At 38.0% G+C, this 24,265-nt stretch overlaps 1 protein-coding gene across 2 annotated transcripts in view; it reads left to right on the top strand.

Annotated features, from left to right (window-relative positions):
• RGS17 (regulator of G protein signaling 17) overlaps positions 1–24,265 on the top strand; it is a 53,427-nt gene that overhangs the window by 14,034 nt on the left and 15,128 nt on the right. The window contains exon 2 of one of the 2 annotated variants that reach the window (XM_079331855.1): positions 23,082–23,171. The exons of the other annotated variant lie outside the window; for it this stretch is intronic. The gene's annotated coding sequence lies outside the window, so the exon portion shown is untranslated. The remainder of the gene's footprint in view (positions 1–23,081; positions 23,172–24,265) is intronic. 2 annotated transcript variants of the gene reach the window in all.

Raw genomic sequence — 24,265 nt, 5'->3', positions numbered from 1 at the left:
CCAAAGGAGCAAGAAACAGGCATAATAGACAGTGAGACTGAAATCTCAGTAGATAGCAGTGAAGGAAACTGAGTGTAACATGGATCTGGATGCTAGTTAGTGAAGAAAGAAGGAAATTAGTAAAGAACAGGTGAATTAAAAGGCTATAGTGATAAAGTCTGGAAGTATGGAATAGCAGAGACAGACACTGAAAAATAAATGTATTAGAGTCACTTTTTAAAAAATAAAAGCTGGTTTCTAATAGCTTTTGATTATAGCATTTGAAGAATTCAGTCTTATAAAGAAAAGTTTGTTCAGCCTGATTATTGAGAAAAATATTACAGAAGTCCTACCTTTAAAGAAGTGCTAAAATTTAAAATCATTCCATTATGTGCAATAAATAATGGCATATGGGCAACAACAACAACAAAAAACCCACACTAAACCCAGGTGGTTTTCTTTTCCTATCTGCAGCTAGAATTTGCTTCTGAAACACTCAAAACTATGTGCTATTCAACTAAACCTCCTTAATCTAGAGACAACAGGAGATAAGAGCCAACAATTGGGTGATGCCTCTTTCCCTGCTCCTCCTTTCTGATTCTACACCATGGTCAAAATCAGTGAAATGCCTCTGGCTAAGCAAGAACAGATGATCTTGAAAAGAAAGGAGATCAGCTTTCCCAATGCTGTGTTCATTTGATCTGGAGTTCTGCACGTGAAGAGGAAAGAAGGCAGAGAACTTTTGATGGCAATGGAAGGTCACACTGTTTGCTGCACGTGTCAAAGCTACTGGACGCTTTTCTTACCTGCAGCACACTTACTAATACAAGACTATGGTCCTAAATGAGGAAGGTACTGTTTAGTCAACTGCAAGTCTCCAAAAGATTTTAGTGCTGTTACAGATAATTTGAAATTTCATTGTATCCTGATCAGTACCCCTAGCATTTACAAACTAATTTAGCTTAATTGTTTTTGTCTTTTTTTAAAAAGAGGCAATTTTCTACTATATAAAATTTTCCTAAAATTATTTTCAGCAATTCTGTTTGTGGAAGATGCATAAATATTAGAGTAGCATACTTATTGGCACCACTAGTGTCCTCTGGTGAATAAAGTGGCCATTTCAGTAATGCCATAAATGTACATTCAGGGATCAAATCTAAGAACTCCATAATTCAGAGGATACAGGCATTTCTAATAGCCATCTTCTTGAGGAAAGCACTGGGCTTAGATGAGAATTAAAAAATGCTATTAAAATATTTCTCTTAATTTAAACATTTTCTGTAGCTCCTTCTTCCATGCAGCCTTCCAGGGTGAAGTATTTGTGCACAGGTAGAACTGGCCTAGCATAGAGATGGACAAGGAGGAATTTTTTTCTTCTTTACTGGGATGACAGCTGCTGTAATGCACCTCCACCCCAAACTGCTACATACAGTAGTCATCCAAACTTAGAACTTAGTTGGCTTTGAGTCCTCTAAGAGGACTGAGTTTTTAAGAACACACAACATCCCATTCCCCTTTCACCCTTAGGTCCCCAAATTTCCCCAGTGAAGTGCATTGAGTGCCTATTACTCATGCTTGAAATGACATCCTGCTAACTAGGTCACAACCAGCTCTCAGCAGGGCGTGTTGTCTGCCAGAGATCTCAGAGGAGCTTGGTCCAGAAGACACGCTGAGAGTGTGCTTCTCATTTTCCAAAAGAGCTGGACTCATCACAAAACACTAGACACAAATGAACTGTCATTCCAAAACAGCCAGAGAGGGGGGCTGGTCAGATGTAAGGTTATTTCATCCCTCCTGCCCTCACCAAAACTCTTGCCATTTTCTCAATTTTTCTTTCATAAAATAAAGGAGGAGGGTCAAGTTCAGCCAGGATATGATACACCTGGGTTCATCCAATGTGAATCTGAGGGAATTCACACCTTCCCCTCCCCACCACAAAAAGTCTGCAATAATCACCAGTTTTGAAGATGCTCAAAGGCAGAAACAGTCTCCCCTGTTACCATTGACACTGCTGTTTTGCAAAAACACCTACCCAAAACCCCATCATACAATTAAAGAGAAATTGCCTTGATTCCTGCCTTTTTCTAAGCACTAGTGAGTGTGGGGCTACATTATTTAATCTTTGCAAGACAGAATAAAAGCAAGAAAGCTCATCCACCATCTCATTTTACAAAACATGTTCTAGTCCATGATGTGGTTTTTTTTAAGGAATGAATCAGGGTCTTAAATCTAGGTGAGGGCCGTGGCTGCAAATCTTTCATTTTGCAGTCCAGGCTGGGTATCTCCATCCAAGGATGGAGACAAGGGCAAAGCACTCTTGGTCACCAATCCTTTGCTCCTACTGTGCAGCATTTTGTGCAAGTCTAAGCCAGAACTGCTGCCTGTCTCTCCCTGCCATGAGCAACTGCAGTGAATCAATTTGGAGAGTTAATCCTCCTAACAGCTCATCATTGCTTCTACAGAGCTAGCTTTCTGCCACAAAACCCACTTGATTTGTGTTACCACGTGGTAGAAACAAATCAACCAGAAAACAGGAGTTGAAGGACTGATGGCTTGAGCTTTATTGGATCAAAGTTGCCTGGGAGCCTCATGCTTGGGATGCTGCTTCTTGGAATTCATTCTGAGGTGTCTCATGTTGTCAAGTTATTGCAGATGCCCAGGTACTTTACACAAGGCTATTCTCTTCTACAAGAGAGAAAAAATACAAATCCAACAAAAAACTTACAAAAATATGCATGCACACATAAAAAGAAAAAGCTGCTTTCTCCTCATTGTCAGTCACTGATTCTTCTACCTGATTTTAGAAAACAAGGTTCATGATGAGCAGAAAAGGTACTTACACCTACATCCCTTGCATCCCCTGTGAGCTTTGTACCTGCTTACAGCTACATCCACTTTGATGCTGCCTACACACAAGGGAGAAGTCTGGAGCTACTCACTTCAAACCTGGAAAAAATTTAAAATCATATATATGTTTCATTAAATGGAAAAATTAAGTTTTATGAGAATACCTGAAATATATGATTACACAACCTCTAGTGTCCAAATGCTATTGAAAGAAGTATCTTGTAAAAGACAACAAGCAATGGTTTAGTTTCTTAAAAAAGTTTCTTAAATTCTAGGATAGTCCTCAGCTACTGGATCATCTTTCCTCTCCAGTTTGTTGACTATCTCTGATCAATGTGCTATGAGCACAAGTGGAGCTTCCTTTGTTAGCTGTCTCTTAAAGTTGTGAATAGCCAGCTGTTCTAGAAAGTTTGATGCTTATGCTCTTTAGTGGAATGTGAACACTTGCTCTTGAAATGTCTCTGGCTTATCTACTGAGATGTGAAGGGTTGCAAAAACTGAGAAAGTATTCACATCTCCATAACCAGATTTTCTGTTTAGTTAATATAAACATTAACTCTATGTGGCTGGATTTTTTTTTTTTTTCTCCTTGAATGTCTTGCTTATACACTAACAAATTTAGGATATGAGAGAGCAGTGAAGATGAACACTGAAAGACAAATCAAATAAAGAACTGTGTGGTCTGTTAGGGGAATGCAACAGCAGAGAACATTGCTAAAACCAAAGTGCAATAAGTGAGAGGCGTTTTTATGCTAAATTAAACTTTAATTATAAGGATTGCACCAGGACCTCAGAACTTATTTCTTCAGTTAAAAAGTGTGCAAGCATCTTTGTGTGAATCTAAGAAACAGACTGACCAATTTTGTGAAGGCTCTCATGAAAGTGACACAAATGGACAGAAATGGGAATAAATGAATAAATGAGGAAGCAATATTTCTATCCATTGCTACAATAACTTAGATGGAAAAGGACACACCATTAAAAGAGAAAGAGTGATAAAAGCCTATCACTAGACCACTGAGTTTGGCTTGCACTTTGTTGTAAAAGCTAGGGATCATCAGTCTGAGTGTACTGAAAGCTTCTCCATTCATCAGGACTCAAAAAAGCAGTTCGTACATTTTGTTATGAGTCAAGCCAGCAAAATGTTTTTAATGGGCTTTCAGGCTTGATTTTGGAATTATCATAGTGTCACTTATGGTAAAACCAGGAGAAATAATAGCATCTGTCTTGAATATAGCCATCTTAGCCCCATTACACCATAGCAATGCCATTAGAAGCAAACTGGTTTTCCTGTCTTCTCTGCCTATTAAATTATCTTCCAAAGTGATAGCATTCTTACCAGGAAAATTTGCCAAGCATCTCTAAAGAATTATTAACTGTTTATATATTACTTCAATTTCTCCATCTATTGCAGCTTCTGATTTCCTTTCATTTATGTCTTGAACATCACATCCAAAAAGTAATTTGTTGTCCCCATTTGATAAAAAATACCCTCTGTATCTGAAGGAAACTAGTGTTCAACTTGCATCTAGGTTAGTATAAGATAGTTGGGAGATTATGGGTCAGCAACTCCAAATTTAAAGAAATTCATATTTTCAAGAACCTGTGGCATGTGAAGTATGTTGCTGGACTTGGGATTGGGGTTTATTTTAAATATGGTCCTTCAACCTTTCCCTAAGGAAGCATACTGAAGTAAGCCATGTAAACTGCAAGTGTGAACACTGGGTAACTAATGTCAGCTGTCACTGAAGAAAATGTTCAAGTGTGCAATGGTGTAGAACATTCAGCATGAGATAGAAAACTGAATCTCTTTCGTATCATTTTGGGGACCAAATAAGACATGGTGCTGAAGAGCAAGGTATTGTTCTCTTGAATTGAGTATTGTTCTCTGCAGCTGATCCTTTATAAACTCCCTTAACTAATGGACTTTGATAGCTAAGCTACCAGAAAGACACAGCTTCAGCAGGACACCAGACTGAGTGGTCTTATTCCTGAAATCTGAGCTCAGTCTGTTGTGACCACGTGGCTGCTGAACCTCACTGACTCAAATCAGTTTCCTGACATGGAAAAACATAAACCATATTTCTTGTTGCCAAATGGCTGTGAGCTGCTCACCAGAGCCTCACAGTAGATATATATCTCTGTGACTGAAGCATAAACACTCACTGGATAACAAGGGAGGACAGAGAACAGAGAAAGGGATCTGAAAAATCTGAGGCAGCTGGCACAACTGCTTTTGTAAAGGAAAACAAAGGGAGCACCTGCAAACCCCTGCACTATGGCATATGTCATTCTTGAGCACGAGTGTGGAGTAAACCATATTCTGCACTTGCCCAGGAGTAATCCTGACTCATTTAGGAGACAAGGTATTTCCAAGTTATTACTGGCTTTTGGTAGGAGTAATCACTTTGCTTCTGCTTGTTCTATGGCAATTTGATATCTTGTTATCAGCCTTCTTGACTGCCAAGAAAATAAGTCACAAATATGAGTCCTATGCCATTCTCTCTTTCTTTGTAGGAGTGAAAAATTCAAGTAAAAAATCCATCCTATTTTAAGAACTTTGTCACTCATTCCCCTGACCAAAAAAAAAAAGACAAGAAAAGAGGGGGGAAAACCACCAAAATTTTAATTGTATCCAATATGAAGTATATTCAATTCTATCTGGGGGCCTTTGGGGCAGTCAAGAAAACCTTGTATCATCAGTACTTACTTGGTGATTTCCTGTATAATTCTGCAAAATATCCTGCAAAAACCTTATGCACTTGCTTTTATGTTTAGATGGACAGTTAAAGGAACCCAAAACTCCACTTCTTCTAGGGTTATTTGGGTTATTATATAGGATTATTGATGCCTATCTAATATATCTTATCTGTTTGGAGTCTGATGCAAATTCTATACAAATGCATAAAGCTGTTTTCTTACCAAAATGTGTCTTTGCAATGGTTAAGATGGAGTTAAACTGGAAATACATCTGGGCAGCTTTATTGGGTCACTGGTTGAAAGGATTATTCTTTGATCTACACTACAGCTGCTCTTTAAATTACGCTTCTTCTCCAACAGCTCATATAAGCTTTTGCTCACTGTTCACTTTCTCATTTTAAAATACAGTTTATATAACTTTTCTAGTTTATAAGTAAAGGGATGGTAAATGGTGCCTAATAAATTCTAGATGTAGTTATGATTCAGCAACACTAGAAAATAGTTATGCAAATAGCAGATATCTGCCTTGTGAAAGAAACACCAGGGTAATTTCATAATCTTTGAACCAGAACTTTTCAGACACCAGTCACTTTGTACTACTCAGTTTTGAATCCCTGATCCATCCAGTTGGCCAGAGAAGAAACCTTTCACCCAGTTCAAGTGCTGAGGTGCAATCAGGATGAAGTATCTTGTCATAACATGAAGTAAATATGCTTTTAGTCACTCTGTTGCTTTAGGGATGAAGAGGAGTAATTTTTATTATCACATATAAGATTTTGTTTTGCACAGGTTTACCATGAACATCGGATATTACAATTATTATATCAGGTATTATATTAATATGATACTATATTTCTCCACCTACTTATTGATTATTTGAAACTACCTGACTGTGATGAAGCTCTAGCTTTTCCTCTTCATTATGCTCAAAGTGTTCCATTCTTTCAGTTCAGTCATCTACTTGTCTACTGGTGCACTCAAAAGGAATTGGGCTAATTAGCAGAGGTAGCATAGATGTCTGTAACAGAAGAGATTACATTGTCAAAAAGTTCTAAATATTGTCTTTTTTTTTTTTCCCCTTATTGTGAGACACTCAGGATAACAAATTCTAGCTGCCATTATTTGCCTTTCCTGCATACTATTGGCATTCAAGTATAATTGTTTTATTAAGTGGAAAAGCTTTGGTAGCCCAAAAACCTTCCATTAGTATTCATTCTCAGCTAAATACTAAGCTTGCTATGGGGAATACTTCTCTCCTGTAAAATAACCAGGTATTTCCAACTGAATCAGTAACAATCAGCTGATAAGAGACAAAATTAAGGTATTTATTTACATCATACAAAGCAAGCAAATAAGGTTTGGGTACAAGAAGAATTCTCAATGTATTCACTAAGTATTGGTTTGTCTTTCTTTCTTAACCAAGAATTTATGAATTGTATAGCTTGAGCTCTGCTTTCTCCTCTGAATTGTTTGCCCATTTTTAGCTATACTGCAGCCATTTTCACTATTCATGTGGGAGCACTGAGGGTGTTTTCAGCACAACTGCTTGAAAACACAATAAATTGGATTCCAGAGGAGAATGAAACTTTTAAATCCAGAAAATTACTGGTTTATAGGCAAGTAGGAAATGGATATTATCATAAACATTTTGTATTGTACTTTTCACTTGCTGGCATCTCTAGTAATGTGTTGACACAGAGTCCTGAACAATTCCATTCTAGAGCCAGAAAGATTGGCTGTTCCATAAGCATACAAATATTTTCAATACTGTTTCTGCCTTGAATAGTGAAAAAAAGTCTTGAACATAACCATTTTTCATGCATGGGAAAATGTAGGTATTTGGTTGGACTTACTGAAACAAGGTTTTGTTATTCTTTTATTTCAGTTCACAATATAAATTTATTAATTTTTAACTAAAGATTCCTTTAAAATAAAAACTGCTTTTCATTGATAAAAAACAAACAAAACTAACTAAACTGTTTCAGTGAGATATTTTGGCAACTTCCAAACTTGCTTTAAAAGATCTTTTCTTAAGACAACATCTTTAAAAAACAATTGTTTCAGCAGTCAGTTTTGATTCTGACAATTGTAGCTTTTTCTAATAAATATTTAGTTGAAAACTTCCTGATTGTACCTCTACTAGATTGATATGGGAGTTGTCTAGAATTTGGCACTGTGCAAAAGAAATATGATATTTGTGTAATCCAGGGAAGAAAAGAAAGCTGGGGAGTGAGGGCTTAAAAATTAAGGTGATGTTATCTCAGGCAACTTCTTTCCCAGGAAAATCTCATAGTGAGCAGAAAGCATTACTGACTTTGTTTGCTGTAGCTGCAAGGGGAAGAAGCATGGTCAAACTGGGATTGCTTAATGCCCTGGCTGTTTCCCTGCCCTGGAAAGCATCTGCACACCTCTGCAGGATATAGAATATCAGCATGCACATTGCCAGTAGTTGAAATTTCACAGGAGACTGGTGTCATAAGTATCTCTTTTTTGATGAAAAAAGATTAAAATCTAGATTTTCCTTTACTCCATGGAGTAGCATTTGTGACAGTGATGCTCAACAAAAAGCTTATCTTTTGCTAATTGTGGGGCTACAGAAAACTATACGTGAACAGAGTTGCAAAACTTCCTTTTCCTCTTGAAATGCCTTAATAGAATAATTACTTTGCCAATTATTACAAATTAGCCCTGCTTGTAAAGAATCCCCCCCATTTTTAGTCCGGATTTTCAAGAAGAAAAGGGGTTGTTCTTTGCTGCTGTTGCACCTCCCACCAGATTGATTACTGCTGCCTGAGCAGAGGTGATGGTAAGGTGCACTGTCACAGACAGCAGTGGTGCTTGCAGCAGGAGCTGTGCCTGTGGGGGTGGAAAAAGTGCAATCATAAGAACAGTGTCAAAAGAGTTGGGTATGTGTAGGATGAGTTGGAATTCCTGCATTCCTAGGATGAGGAAATGAGATGCTGGAGAGATTTCGAACCTTTTTATTCCTCCAAATCAAATCCTCTTTTCTTTGATTCTTTGTTCTTCTAGAGTGCAGCAGAAGAATAGTGATTACAGTCTCCCTGTGCAATTCCATCTTTCTAGCCACAGACATTTGGGGGGAAGATATAATTAATCTTTTTCTTGTGCACTTGAGAATGCCTTGGGATATTCTCCAAGTCTCATCTTCAGCAGACACCTTTGTTCCCCAGGGGGAATTTATTCACTGCCACAAATCACTCACTTTGAACATCCTAATCGATATGTTTCAGGAGAGTTTGAATAAATTATGCTGGGAATCTCTGGTGAATAATTCTTCTTCTAAAAGGAAACAAACTGTCCTTGAGAAGGGATGCATCATGTAATTACACAGGAGAACTGAAAAAAGGACAGAGATACCTGGATACCTGGTTCACTGCAGCAGCTACTCTTCAATGTGAATTTTAGGCAATAATAAAACAAAAAGATAGAAGATACTCAGGGTTTTAGTGTAATGGCAGAGGTTGATCTTTCAACAATAACAGCAAAAGTAATCTCATTTGCATAGGCCTTGCTGACATTAAAGCCCTGGATGAACCAAAACTGTAAGAGATCACTTTCTCAGCCTCATTAGGTAATGAAACAAAGTCTGCAGTCTTGAACTGCTGAATGAGAAGTAGGTGGAGACAGAATCATTAGAAGTGCCAAAGTGGCACATTCCTGATTAGTGCAAGAACACCCAGGCTCTCCACACCTCTGCAAAGGAAGAACACCTACAATAGACTCAACAGAGTAGTTGCATTTACCACTAAATAAGAACATCAGAATTTGGCCTTTTGTCACTAAAATGTCAATTCATTAATACAAATAATAGTTTCAATAATGAAATTAAAATTATGAGTGATGAGAATAGGAAAGGAACCACTCCAGTAAAATTATTCTTCTGGATTAATTTGAATTTGAAAAGAACACAAAGCTGATAGAAGTGACAATGGGCTTTTTAAGCATCTTTTCTGGCTCTGTAACATAAATTAACTTGCACAAAAATTACAATTTCAATCCAATGGTAATCTGCCTTAAATATTTGTGTTAATTTTAGATGATTGAAATAACTCTGCAAAACTTTTGACCTCTAATTATAACAACTCCAGTCAAATATTTCAGGCATTGCTTGCTTTCCATTGCATCAAGATCTTTTCTACCTGCTGTTTCCTATGAGGCACTTCCAGTAATGGGACTTCAGTGCTACATTGTGGGGTTTAGGCAGTGAGGGAAAAGCAGTACATCAGAGGAGACAAATCTTGCAAATGCTCCCAGCATTCGGGAAAATGATTAAACATGGCATCAGGGACAGAAGCAGTCTGATGTTGAACTGAACAAATCTGAGAGGAGGCTGGGAGAGGGGAGAATTGCCCCAGCCAGAAATTTAGAACGTAACTAGCAAAATCTGTTCACCACTACCACACCACCAGAAACCTTTGGTGTTGCAAAAATTCTGTTTTCCAGCAGTCACAGGGAAACTTTGATTTATCCTTGCCAGAATATTACATGTTGTTCAGTAATTTGCAGCAAGACACAACTGTTTACTTCTGCAGTATCTTTTGTATTTTTGAACTATCTGCTGTGAGCAGCAATACTTAATTTGAGTCTTTTTGTTCTGGGAAAAATGTGCAGTCATAGTTGTGAGTATTATTGAGTAATTCACAAGTGTTTCAGGATAGAGCAGGTTATTTTTGAAGTTTGTTTATGGATAAATAAATCACAAGTAAAATACCTGGTGAGTTCACAAGAAACTAAACAAGAGTGTCCAGCAACATCATCTGAATAATTTTTCATAAGCCATTTTTTGTTTCAGCTGAATTAGCTTTCCTGTCAGAGCACATGTTACTAATGGAAAACACAACTTCCAGGTTCTCATCATTTTCATTAACTAGATTCAGATTATCTGTAATGATTAATCAACTTGAAAAGAACTGCCTGCAACATGCCTTTGAGCATTTCCTGCTTGTGATTAAAAGCAGTATCTTGACATGGGAGGGAAGGGTGGCAGATGTATTTACATAAAAATAGGAAAAAAATCTCCTCATCTTGTCAAGTTCCTGCCTCCTGCAGTAAGAATTGCTTGTGGAGTTGTCTCAGCCCATCCTGGGGGACCTGATTCCTGCAGTTCCCTCGATGGAACAGCATCCTTCTGTGGGCTGGAAGCAGGGATGGAGCCGCGTGTTGGGCTTGAAAGAGGGAGGACAGGGAGGGATCTCGAAAGGGATGTTGAGCTCAGCCAGGCACCAGTCCAGAGATGACAAAGCACTAATTGAAACTGTCACCCCAGCCTTAGGGGAAGAAAGGAGCAGATCCTCCTCCACTGAGAGCTGAAAGTCTGGAAACGGAAAAGGCTAATAGAGAAGTTTTAGATATTCTTTAGGTATTTTGACAGGAGTCAAATTTGCTATTTTAAAAGGAAGGTAGGAAGAAGCATTATGTTTCCAGAAGTAGATGGTACCAGACAATCTGTTGGTTTTTGTTATTTTAAACAACTCAAGTAGGGTTTCTAATGACCTATAGTATGCTCAAACTAGGAGCGATGCACAAAACTGAGCCCCAGAAACAACAAATTTTATAACAAGATATTACATGCAAATACAAATGGAGTTAAGGACTGATCTAGATTTCAAAGGTAATTTGAGAAAGGTGAATTTAGATACAAAACTCCCCTAGGACTGCAATTTGGGACAAATCCCTTGGTTTACTGAAAGATGCAGGATTGATTCTTACCAATATGTTTAACAGGCAAAGAAAGGCCCTCTGCCTGAAATTGTGAATGATAAATAGGACTTTGGCTTCTGAATGGCATTCTACTTCAGGCCTATTTACAAATGCATTTTATTTATGTCCTCATTTTCCACAATGTCAAAGTCTACCATGAGCAGCACCCCACAAACAGCATGAGTATGCCTGGCCCGTGTAGAAAAAACAGAGGAACTGTGTTAGATTTTTGCCCTTAGGATGACTCTGCAAATTTTAGGAAAAGCAATGAGCAGAAGAATGCTTTGTTACAGTCCAAGACAGCCCTGAAATAAAAGATAAAGGGATTTTTAATTGGAGTTAATGGAGTGCTCCAACACTGAATGCTGATGCACAGTTATTGCTGACAGTATTTTAGAGAGAAAAGCAGTAGATAGTAACAAGCAACCAGAAACAGAGTTGTCCAGGTGACTTTTCCCCCACAAGAGGACAGCTAGATAACAAACAGAAGAGGTAACTAAAGCCTGCAGTACCACTGGGGGAAGTATCCCTGTTAGGGCTTATATCTGCTCTATCTGTTTTGTCTTTTCTTTTTGACTGTGAGCTGTTCTCCCTTCAGAAGAGGCTTCAGGTGGCCTCCAGTGGAATGGTAGTCCAGAGACCTCTGCCCCCACATGCTCTGTGGGTGTCAGGAGTGCCTGCCCCATCAGCCTCATTTGTTCCACATCTGTGAGCTCTTCTCTACAGCACAGGGCAATTCTTCTCCTCAGGTTGTCTCCAAGCATAACCAAGTAGTTCCACTGGGATTTTTTTGTTCTCCTTGTCTGTATGGAATGAAGCCACTCCAAGAGATGTGTGTTAGAGCTAGCAGGGACTGTCAGAGTGGCATTAGGCATTCTGACCTGTGTCAAGTGTGCTGGGAAGAAATGCTGTTTTGCTGTTTCAGTTGTGCATTCACTGAATGTACTAAAGCTTTGCAAAAGGCACGAGTCAAATATAAAACATAACAGGGAAGAACAATTTCGTTTGAGAGCTCTTGAAACAAAGCAGTAGTCTCTTTATTGAGAGATATTGTGTTTAATGTCCCTCTCTGAAGTCTCTGTTCTTACTTGTCATTGCACTTAGTTGCACACCATTCAGATATCAACAAGGAAACACATAAAGTAGAATTCTGAGGCTGCACAGTTGTGTTAAATATTCCTCTTTTGTCTCAAAGGGTAAGGATTTATTTAGCTGTAGCAAATGTAATGATTTTTACTTTGTGAAAAACTACAGTGTCAGTGGATGCTCTGCTCCACATCATGAAACCTTAGAAACCACTACTATGAAACAACCTTATGTCTAACACCTAAAACACAGATAGCTTTGTAGTAAAACAAATTAATTTCATTCAGCTTTCTGTGATTTATGTATTTTTTTAGGTTCTTTTTCTATAATCTTTTATACCTAAGGTTTTTAGAGTATCTTCAGAAATGTCACCTTCTTCAGAGTGAGAGCCTCATCTTCACTTTGCTTCAAACGAGAGAATTTTTTAAGATTCAGTACAGAAAGTACTACAATAATATGGATGTTTCTGTAAGTCCTATCATACAGAACATGTTGTATTTTTCATAAGAGGAAAGATATGTCTTGGTCCATAACAAGCTCTGCTTGCTACAGTGCTCTAATTTCCAATTTGCTCACTCAACTAAAGCTTCATTATTCTTTTATTATAAAGGGATTTAGAAGAAAATATGCTAGAAATTGCTATGGTAGATATTTTAAAGCAACTGATTCCATATTGCATATAAATATAGAACATACTCTACCTTTTGTCTCAAAAGAATCAGCTGAGGCAAGTTAAATCAGAATATAAGAATTTTGACCTGAAATGAGTGCTAGATAAGACCCTTCAGATGGAAAACTTCAAATTATCTCTTATGTGACTTAAAAAAACAAAGTCTGAACAAACATTTTTTCTAATTTTTGCCTTTTTTAAGAAGAGGCTTAGGTAGTTTCTAATATTAAGCTTCCTCTTTAGCCCACTGCAAAGCTTGATAGCTTCAAACATATTTTCTAGCTTTTTTTGCTTCTCCTCCTTAAAGCACATAATGAAATGGCACAATTGACAGGGCTGAATCTAGGCTAAATACTCCTGACATAGGGAAACAAAACCACAGCTCTGCTAAAGTCAATGTAACTGGGCTAGAAAGTGAGCACTATTCTCCTTCCACACCCCTTTCCAGCAACAGCCTTCCTTCTTTGCCTCAAGGACTGAAGTAGCTCCTGGATCATGGTTGTGGCTGGAAAAAAACAGAAATGTATTATTTGGTGATGGGCTATCCAGAGCTCAAAGCTCTCACCATTCATCTAGTTTCTGACTTTTCATGTCGTTTTCCCAACAGATGATCCTTGCTGTGCCTGCCTTTCTCTCTCCCCTCAATTCTTGTATGTCATTCAATTTCAACCAAAATGACAGCTCACACTTTCAAAGGCAATCTCAAAGGCAGAAATTTAAGCAAAAAATCAAACAGCCATGTAAAGGAAAGAGGTGACACTAAAGCTTTTGTGGAGAGAATCACAGCTGAGTATCTGGGAGAGGGCAAATTGTGGGGAAGGTGGAGTTGCAGATGGCTGGACGGATCAGATCTGCCACGACCATAGTTCTTTTTAATCCACTTAATGCTGTGCTTAAACATACAGTCAACAGGCTTCCCAGAGCTCCTCTTGCACTGTTCTTTTAAATTAAAACATTACCTTGTCATCTTATCATTGCAGACATAATTTTTTTTTTAATTCAGCAAAATCCCTCTACCTAAGTATATTTCACTGGCTAGAGGATAGATAAGGATACCCTCTTTCTGCAAAGTTCTATATTTTTTGTTGTTGTTGTTGTTCCTTATGTTATGTAATTTTGGGTTAAAGGATGCCTCTGAACTTCCCTCATGGAATCTGCCATCTGTGCAGCAGTAAACAAGGATACCAGGCTGTACTTCCAGTGAGAAGAGCTTTAATGGGAGGAGGGATGCTTGACCAGACATTCACATTGTCATGTTACAGCAGTGTTTTGAAAGGTCTCATCTGCTGATCTTCAAAAATATAATTTTTTTTAAGTTAAGTCAATTCACCTTATCTCATTGCATACTCTGGTGGAAGAGCTACTTTAACACCTTGCTGTGCAGTAACAGTGTTTGCAGTCTGTGCTAATGCTCAGCATAAGAGCAGAGAGCCTGTAAATGTATGGATATGACTATAGAAATGGAACTTTCATACAGAATTTACATGTTTCCAGAGATTCTGAAGGTTTTAAGTTTTCACAGCATGTTTTCTGTCCCTTGTGGTTTAGCAGATTTTTTTTTACATTGGTATAATAAAAAGATTATGAAAAACCATGAACTTCATATTATGAGAGAGTAGCTTTAAGTTCCATCCTCTAAACTTTATAAAAACAAAGTGTTGAAAGTAGACCTTTTATGTAATTCACTTGTATGTGGTATTCAAAAGGTTTTCTGTGTTTGGATGTATTTTGCTCTTTTCTGGTCATCAAATAATTTGCAATTCTTTTGCTCTTTTTAAGCTTTGAAAAAATGCAGTAGCACCACAGCCTTCCCTAGGCACATATTGCTTCACATAATCATTATAGAAAGAAAAGGGGGAACAAATTAAATTCTGGAATATCACTTACTATTGCTGTTTGTCCTTCAAAATGAAATATCCTTTCTGAGAAGGAAAAATGATGGATTCTTTCTATAATTTTTTTTTTATTTAGCATTAGTAGAAATTATAGATAAAATCACTCATATACTTGGTAGGGTAAAGAATGAGAAAAAAAAAGGAATAAAAACTCCTATAATGTTTTTTAATATTAAATTTTTTCTACAGCAATAACTGTCAGATTGTGCAGGAAGACATAGCTGTTGGTGAATATGAAAATACATGCACAGCTTGCTACAAAAAAATCTGTTTACTGGGATGGTTGGCATTTTGTATTTTCAAACTGACACATTAAAAATGACCATAGGATGAGAAAAGAGAGGAGAATAAATAATTGGGTTTTGTTTTCTTTCTCTGAACCTCCAAACATCCCCTCCAACACACAACATGCTAAATAGTTTTCCACAGTGGTTTCAGGACATCTTAATCTTCCACCACACAGAGATGTATTGGGCTATGGGCGTGGCTTGTCTTTTCCATGAGATCTAGGTAGACTTTTTGTATATTTGACCACATAAATGTTGTTGCTGGAATGTCCACTTTGTTAACATATAAATATAGCTCAAAACACATAGTAGCTGAAAGCTGTGTGCCTGTTCTTTTGTGGATTAAAAAAGCCTCCCATTAGAAGTTTGGCTTTTCAAGCCATATAGTTTGTGTTGTCTCAGACATCCACTCTTATTTGTTGCTCCACAATGGTTCTGACCCAAGATTTATTCAGGTAAATTCATGTCTTTTGTCGTTATTTTTTCACCGTCTTGCTGTTTTCCCACTCTAGCCAACTACCCTTTTTAATTAATGCCAGTTTTTCCTGGTAACTTGCAGAATAGCAAAAAGAGACCAAAGAGCCCTTGATAGCTCCTCCCAGTGACTGTCCTGTGCTGATGGCTGTGATCAGTCCCCCAGCTCTCTCTGGTGAAGCCCCAGCCATGTCTCAAAACCAGCTGCAAGGCACACAGAGCCTGGGGAAGGGAGAGCAACAATTGCAGCATGTAGCAAAGCCTTGAGGAAGTATGGGTCACAGCACTCACTCCAGCACATCCACACATCCATGAACCTTTCTGCTAGTGAAGACAAAGGGCCACATTCTTTCTATGTGTGGGAAACCCTCACATGTGATAGACCATGAAGGAAGGACGTGATGCTCAGAATCAGCATATGGAAATATGAGTGTTGCTATGTGCAACATGCAGGTAAACAAAACAGCATTAAACACAGAACAAGCAAGTACAGTGAAAGATTCAGACAGAAATATAGGATTTCAGACAAAAAACCCTTCTCCAAGCATGGTAGCCATAGGTGGTTCTAATAGCATGTGCCAGCATGGTGGAAAAGAGCACATGCCTTGCACAGGGTGGAACTGGTTTCTCTCTTCCTCAGACCAGCAAGCATCAGCACTGTCTATAAAAGCACAAGCACCAGGGGTTTGCTATGAGTTTAACAGAAATAGCACAGCCTGTGGGAGAGAAGTGGAAATTCATTACAGGTGGGTATGCAGCAGCCTGGCCACTCCCTGCCAAGGGCAAATATTTCTTTAATTCTATGGTTATGAATTTCATAGAAACTGTAATGTGAGCAGAACACGGCACCTAGACAAGCCCTGCCCCTGCCTTTCATTCTGGAAGCAGCCTATCTGAATCTAGTGCTTGCATTCATCTTCTCCCACTGTACCAAGGCATCAGAAAGACTTTAAGGCTGTTTCTACTTCATGCCACCTTCTGCTCCTCTCCCTCTGTTATACCATATTAACTAAATACATTCTCTACACCATACTATCTTATTTTTAATACTTATTGTATTTTATTTTTTTCCTTTTGAGGGTGGCTAAGGAAAGGAGGGCTGGAACACACAGAAATCTTGTCAGAAGATATCTCAGAAGTCAGTCAGTGTAACTGAAATCAGCATGACTCCCAAATACTGAGTTATTTCAAAAAGTCTATAGTCAGGAAGCCTTTTTGAAGCTCCTTCTGTTCAAATTTGAGACTTTCATTTTGAAAAGGAAATTGAAAAAATAAAAGGCCTTTGAAGTAGAGGATGCAAGTCTTCACCTTACAGTGAAAATGTTGATTCTGTCATTTCAGAGACTAGAACCATGTCCAGTGTGGTTTCAGAAAAGCTCTCCTCACATTAAAACAATTTTCCTAATCCTTTTTTTGTCTTTCAGGCCTTAGTAGCATGTGCACCATAAACAAAATTTATGTGGACTTATTTGATTAAAAACTGCCATTTCTGCAGATGAAAATTTTCCAGAATGGTCTTATGTGCAGAAAAGGTAGCTCACAACAATAAAGCTTGTTTGACACTTGGATCACACCTGCAAATCTGTTTAGTCTATGCTGGCTACAAAGTCTTGTGCTATGATTATGGCTTTTTTCTTAAATTTCTGATTAAATTTGTACAGAATCTTTGCAGTTCACATAACCCCCAAATGACAGCTGACTTTATACAGAGAAAAGGCTTTGAGCACAGGAAAACTTATTTAGCAATTACAATGTTAATGCATAAAATAAAGCTCTCTGGGCTCTTAAGTGTCTTCTTAGTATCCTCTTCATGAAGAATGACAGAGACTTTAACAAAACACTTCTTTTCAGCAATATGTCAAGGTCTGTATTTCCCCACTGTAAGGAAATTATCTTCTCAGCTTTCTAAAGTATACTGGCTTCATGTGTGCAAGTCAGTGGAAGCCATGCCAGCCATAATGAATAGATATATAGATGTCATGCAAACAGGATTCTCAGATGTTTTTCAAACACATATGAATAAAAACAATACACTTAAAATAAATAAAAGGTTTCCTGATGAGTTTTACATTTTTCTTCTTATAAAATATTCCTGAAGACTGTAAAGTGTTCTTAATCATAATTTTAGTGCAGTATCTTAAAAACCACATGCAGCCATCTCAAACTTTTCAATAATGCATTAATGTCAGGTTTAATGTTTTGTTACTGAACAGTAATGTCTGATTCAGAAGCACAAATGCATATCAAGTTGATGATGCAAAGATTTAAGCAAAGCTTCTTCAGGATACCAAATTCATGATAACATAATAAAAAGAAATCTTAGACATCCTTTATGAGTACAGAAGGTGTCTTGGTAAAGTCATAAAAAGAATATTACTGCACAAAAGACAAGGATTTCATAGTGTTCAGCCAAATTGCACAGTTTCAATTTAAATGAATATTTTGCAGGAGTATTCTATCCTAAATAAAACATTTAATATCTGAAACCTTTCTGCCAGTTTTCCACTAGTTTTGTTTGTTTGTTTGGTTGGTTTTTTTATTATATTCCTCTAATGGATAGAATGTCCACTTTATGACCTTCTCTGGGCTTGCTGTGAAAGACTTTTTCTAAAGTCCTACATCTCTAGGCCAAAAGACCTGACAGGAGAAAGATGTCTGTATGGCAGTAGTAGATCACTTGAATATTTTTTGCTGAGTTTCAGTAACTAATAGAAGAGCGAGATATTTTGCTGTAGATACTCAAGTCCTCAGTTCTCCAAAAGCAAAAGTCATTAGGTGCAATAACATGTTCTCTGAGCCAACAGGTATTCAAAACCTATGATGTCAAAAGTTCAAGAAAACTCAATTGCACTTTTTCTGGTAGATTTTTTCATCTCCATTACTTTGTATGAATTTATTTGTGGAGTAATGAATGACTTCCAGGATTTAGTAACAAAAAGAGAATGTCCCCATGTCGAGGTGTCTGTTGTGCAGAGTGAGTGGTATGAATGCCATTGCTGTAAGCAGTCAGCAGCACTCAAAAAGGTGGTTCTGCTGTCTTGATTTTGCTGCTCACTCAGCATTGCAGGGGGTGTATGGAAATTTGTCTTGCTCAGAGACATCTGGTAAAATCTTGTGGTCTGTCTTCATTTAGCTTGTGGTACCTTTAAAACACTCCTTCAGATGAATAAAGACAGCACAAATAAAAAATCGAAGTTGTGTTAGGGCTGTCTATGCATTGCAAGTGCAGCACATGCATCAGTGGCATTATTTAACTGGCAGCTGTATCCAGACTGTGTTGCATGGTTCTGTTACTCTAGAATGCCTGTTCTTAAAAAACCTTGTGGGTTTAAAACAAAGAGCACATCACAGATCATTAACTGTGTCACATTGCAGCATTCCCTGTGGGGTTTTGCTTAGTGTTTCAAGTTAAAAAGTGGTCTATACATTAAAAATTGACTGACTACTGAAAACTGACTATTTGGAAAAAAAAAAAAAAGAATTCAGGATTATCTCTGTCAATCTCCTTATGACTATTTTAGGAAACCACAACCCAAGCAACCAATCAAAATCTTGTAAAGCCATCCAAGTATCCCCAAACAACTCATTAAAAAAATTCAAGTAAGTGTTAATGTAGCTCTGTTCCAATAAACTTTGAGATTTTACAATTATATGGAATGCATTCTAAAATGATAGTTTGAAGTCTTAAATCAGCAGGATACAAAGCTTTCCTCAGTGTACATTTTGGTTCTTACAGTGAAGCCTGGATAGGTCTTAAATGGATATTGCCTACCTTAATACTTAGGTTTTACAAGCTTTCAAAATCCCTAAACTTAAAAACAATCCTTGTTAGGAATCAAGAGAATGCCAGTACAGACGGTGTAAACAAGTATGGTTAAGAGATTGATAGTCACATCTGGGTCTAAAATAAATGAGTATAAGGTGTGAATTTGTACAAACTACATGGCTGAGGTTTTGGCCCTTTATTTTCAAAGTCAAAAGAAGTAAAGCAATGTGGGAGAACTGATGTGAAAAATCACAAAAAAGATATTTTAAGAGCCAAGTTTCTTGCCTGCAGAGTAAATCACCCTTTATATCCTTAAGTCGTTGACTGCACCTTTCTTTTGCAAGGTGATCTTTCTTGCCTATTGCAAAGTTTGAAAAAGGACAGATTTTTCTGGCTGATTCTGCACCAATTCTGTCCCGAAATCTTAGCCATTATGTGTCCTGCCTGCAGCAAAAGACAAAAAGCCACTTCCTTGCTGTATAAAATGGTGTGTGTTTATCCTCACCCTTACATGATCTCTCTCTTTCAAAACAGCCATTAGATAATGATTCCAGAAGACAGGCTAGAAACTCTTTTCAATCCCCTGTGGAGTTTCAAGATTTTTCTCTGGTTTCATAATGAAGGAGTTTCTCTAGGGAATTTCTTCTCAATGCTAAGAGGGGGACAGAAATTATTACAGGGAGATCATGTGCAAGGCAAGGCCCCAAAACAAGAAAAAGGGTCAGACTGGACTGTGCCAAAGGTTCAGAAAATTGTAGTACTGTAATGACAGCCTTTTGAGGCCAGGGGACAGAAAAAAAACCAAAACATCTCTTCATCAGAAGAGAGACATCAAATTAAAATATTTAAATGATGCAGCCTGTATTTTTTGCCATGTCCAATACCTAGGAAATCTCTGGGGAAAATGCTTCAAAACCTGTCTAAAACTTAGCACAAATCGTACAGGAGGTGGAGAGTCAGGGAAGTGCAACAATTCAGAAATTGCCTTCTTTTCATTTTTTAGAGGTACTCTGTGGAATTTGAAAGGACTGTATTCTGTATTCAATAGGCCTTCCCAGGTATAAATGTAATAAACCAAATAATTCTTCCATCAGTTATTTCTTTAGAGCAGTCTTCCCTAGATAGTGCTCTGTGCACAATGGGATTTCTGTAATAATTACTCCTGGGAACCCAGTGGAATTGTCTACCTTAATAGGTAATAGGTAATTACACTATCTAAACACAGAAATAGATCTTTGTGCCATTGGTTCCAGAACTAATAGGAAATCTTACTCCAAGTTTCTAAGGGTTTTTTAGTATTCATAATCTTCCAGCACTGCAAGATTGAAGATACAGGGTCACACAGACTTTCTTGCTCTGCAGCTTATGAGAGCCACCTGTCTCATAACTGGTATAATAAACAGTTGCTGTACCCTTGGGTTCCTTTCCTCAGCTACAGAGTAGGGCCAGCAGATGTTCTGCAAAATGAAGTCTTCCATGATTATGGGATTGCTCAAAGGGCCATAATACCAACACACCCCCAAGAGAATGAGTCAGTCAAGCAAGCTCGAATACTTTTCCTATTTCCTATCAGTACAAATGGAACTCATAACACAGTTAGTAAACCATGCCACCAAATGGAGGCAAAAAGCCAGATGCAAAACTAGCAAAAGAAATTGATGCCTGTGATATGATGGTCTGAGAGATCATATGTAGTGTACCAAGAAGAAAAACCATTCAGTTGGACAAAAGGCCGACTTTCACCCCCTGGTATTTTTGCCAAGCTAGAGGTCTCAGGAAGAATGAAAATGGTGAAAAAGCTAAAAGGAAAACTGAGATCTTGGAGACAGTGTGTACTATTTGTACTATTATTCTAGAAGGACTACTTAGAATCAGTTCACAAAATGCTACTCCTTCACAATTATGTACTAACTTTCACACTTTGGAAAAATTGTTCATCTCATCAGAGTGACTTGCTAAATCAAAGATTCTGAATTTCTTTTTTATGCCTTGGAACAAGGCACCAAATATACACCCTCTGTCTACTCAGTCTCTAAATATAGCAAGAATTAAGATATTCCTGCCTCTGCATCCTAAATAATCTAATGGAATCAATTACTGTTTTGCGTAGATGACATCTGGTATTTGCAAATAAAACATGTAACATGAAATCCAACCAAAATAAGCATGAAAGTAAAGTTTCCACCCATCCAACTACACCCTCATTAAATGCAATAGTTTTGCATCACAGGCTGGGTTTTTCTTATTTCTTACAGACTTCAGCTTAAAGCTCTTTGAGAGAAAGTATCACAAAAAGAAGAACAGGGCTGATGACTTTTACTTCAGCCACTGCATAAGCCAGTGAACACTTCGTGTATTCAATGAGAACCTTGTTCCACTGCTTGAAGTTTCAGCCTCATGCTTTTATTGAGCAGAGCCCCGTACATGCCAAGCAAAATCACTTTCTTTGTACCATGAGACTCAGCAAGGTTCGGCATGAACACCAATGTCAATGTGGGAAGGAGAGAATCTGAAATGGATTAAATGCAATTTTTCCCACTGTGCCAGTAAGATCTTTCCCCATTATTTTTGAAAGCTAAGGATAGTCCCACTGTATAATATCCATGTTTACAACCCATTTCAAAATATATTCCATTGCAGAACTTTGCTGGCATTGCAATTAATGCATTATTGTGCTAGAGCCAGAATCTCCTTGCATGTACATACAGGATTTGGAGATGTTGCTTGCTCTTTCTTCCTTTCTTCCTTCTTTAGGAAAAGAATTCTTTACTGTGAGAGTGGGGAGGCACAGGAAAAGGTTGCCAAGAGAAGTTATGGGTGCCCCATCCCCGGCAGCATTCAAGGCCAGGTTGGATGGGGCGTTGAGCAACCTGGTCTAGTGGAAAGTGTTCCTGCTCATGGCAGGGAGATTGGAACAAGATGATCTTTCAGGTCCCTTACAACCCAGGCCATTCTATGATTCTCTCTCTACAGTTCTTTTCTTTTTTTCCTTTTATATTTTTTTTTTCAAATACAGCCTAAATAGATAAATATAACTTTACCTGCAATCAAGGACTGCCCTCTTCCTTCACCAAATAATGAATAATGCATAACCAGAAAGGGGATGGGTTATATGCCTCCCCATACTCTAAAGCAGCCAGAACATAGCAAAGCAAGCAGCTCTGCTCTAAAGACTGGATAGACTGGCCCTGAGCAATCTTGGAGGAAGCCATTTCTCCTGAAATTCTCTACAATGGAGAGCCATATTTCTTCACAATTCTATGTTCTGCCGGACTTGCAAACCTCTGAAACAGTTGGCCATGGTAATTCATACCAAAAGATGAATGCTGGAGACTTTTCGGTGGCTGAGGTTGCTGGGCAGGATTGAAGGTGTGAACCATCCCTGTGAAACCTCACTTCTGACTGTCCTTCTCTGTCCCTCTCTGCCATATTCCAGATTTTACATTTCTGCAGCTGCATAATTGCCACACATTTCACCATCACTTGCTGACAGCATGAGCAGGAATGGAAGAAAGTGGTCCCCACATTCTCCTTGCCTGCCTGATATTCAGTTTTCTCCCCTGCTCTGTCCAAGTGCTCACATCACATTCTCTTCCCGTGGTAAATGAGAAAGTCTCTTGAAGCAAGTTAAACCTATTTTTTTCTTTTCCCTCTAGATTAAATTTCAATCATGCCTACTCTTTTATCACATTCACCAGCTACCCGTACAAACGCTGCTGCCAACACAGAGAAGGGGGACAGCTCAGGTGAGGGAATGAATGACTGTGAGCTGTGCAGGAGAAAAGGGAGAGGGATATTTATTTTAGCAGCAGCAGCATCTTGTGGTGTGGTAATTTTTGTGAAACTACAGCAAAGTAGCCAACTGTTATCATCATGTCTGAATGGATAACCTTCCTCCTGTCCCCTTTATTTATAGTGCTACATATTCTAGCCATAGTAAATTTATATATATATAGCTAAAATGGTGAAAAAACTGCTTCAGGTACACAGGGGGAATGAATGGGATTACAGCCCAACAAATGCCTAAATTTGGGTAACTTACTGGTTTCTGAAACTAATTTTGAGGCTTTTTTTTTTGTTGTACAAATATTTCTGGAATCACTATCTTAAAATAAACAAGCATTCCATGTGAAAATATCTGACTTTAATTCCTTTAACCATAGTCATTGCACTTGCTGAATAAAACAAAAAACAATTGACATGACGCATCTATCTATGAAATAATTTAACTGCATCATGCACAGTCAGCAGAAATTCTGCATTGTAATTTGGAGACAGACTTTGTACTGTCACTTACTCTCTGAACTATGTATTATGCTTCAACAGTTTTCCTTCCTTCCTATCTATTGAAAAAATATGGGCAGTTATCCGATTACACCAGAGCATCCCTTGTTAACCAGAGGTTTGCATTTGACATGAAAAAAAAGGTGTGGGTTTTGTTTGCATGTAATTTTAATTTTCAAGAGCAGCTATAAAACATAAGTAATATCAATAGCATAAGCAGGTGCACCTACCAGTGATAGTTACATGATTCTTCACTGTTTGATTTGACCAAACACTTCAGAAATTACTTGATTCTACTCAGTGACAGTATACATGGGAAAGATAGCTATGCAAGAAGGCAAAATAACTGCCAACCTTGAGTTTTAGAGCATGAATTTGAGTTCTGAAGCTTAATATCCATGCTGTGTGTGGTTGTGTGTAAGCTGTCAAGAAGGATACTGTTGCAGAATAAAAACCTTGGGAGTTTTAGCAACCATGTAAATGAAAATTCTCACAGTTGCTGCTTGAGTGCATGTAGAAGTGGCATGTCTCTTCTTTGCCTGTGCATGGTGTATCC

The sequence above is a fragment of the Erithacus rubecula genome, assembly GCF_903797595.1.
Source record: "Erithacus rubecula genome assembly, chromosome: 2".
Classification (NCBI taxonomy): Eukaryota; Metazoa; Chordata; class Aves; order Passeriformes; family Muscicapidae; genus Erithacus; species Erithacus rubecula.
This window is presented reverse-complemented; position numbering and strand designations above follow the sequence as displayed.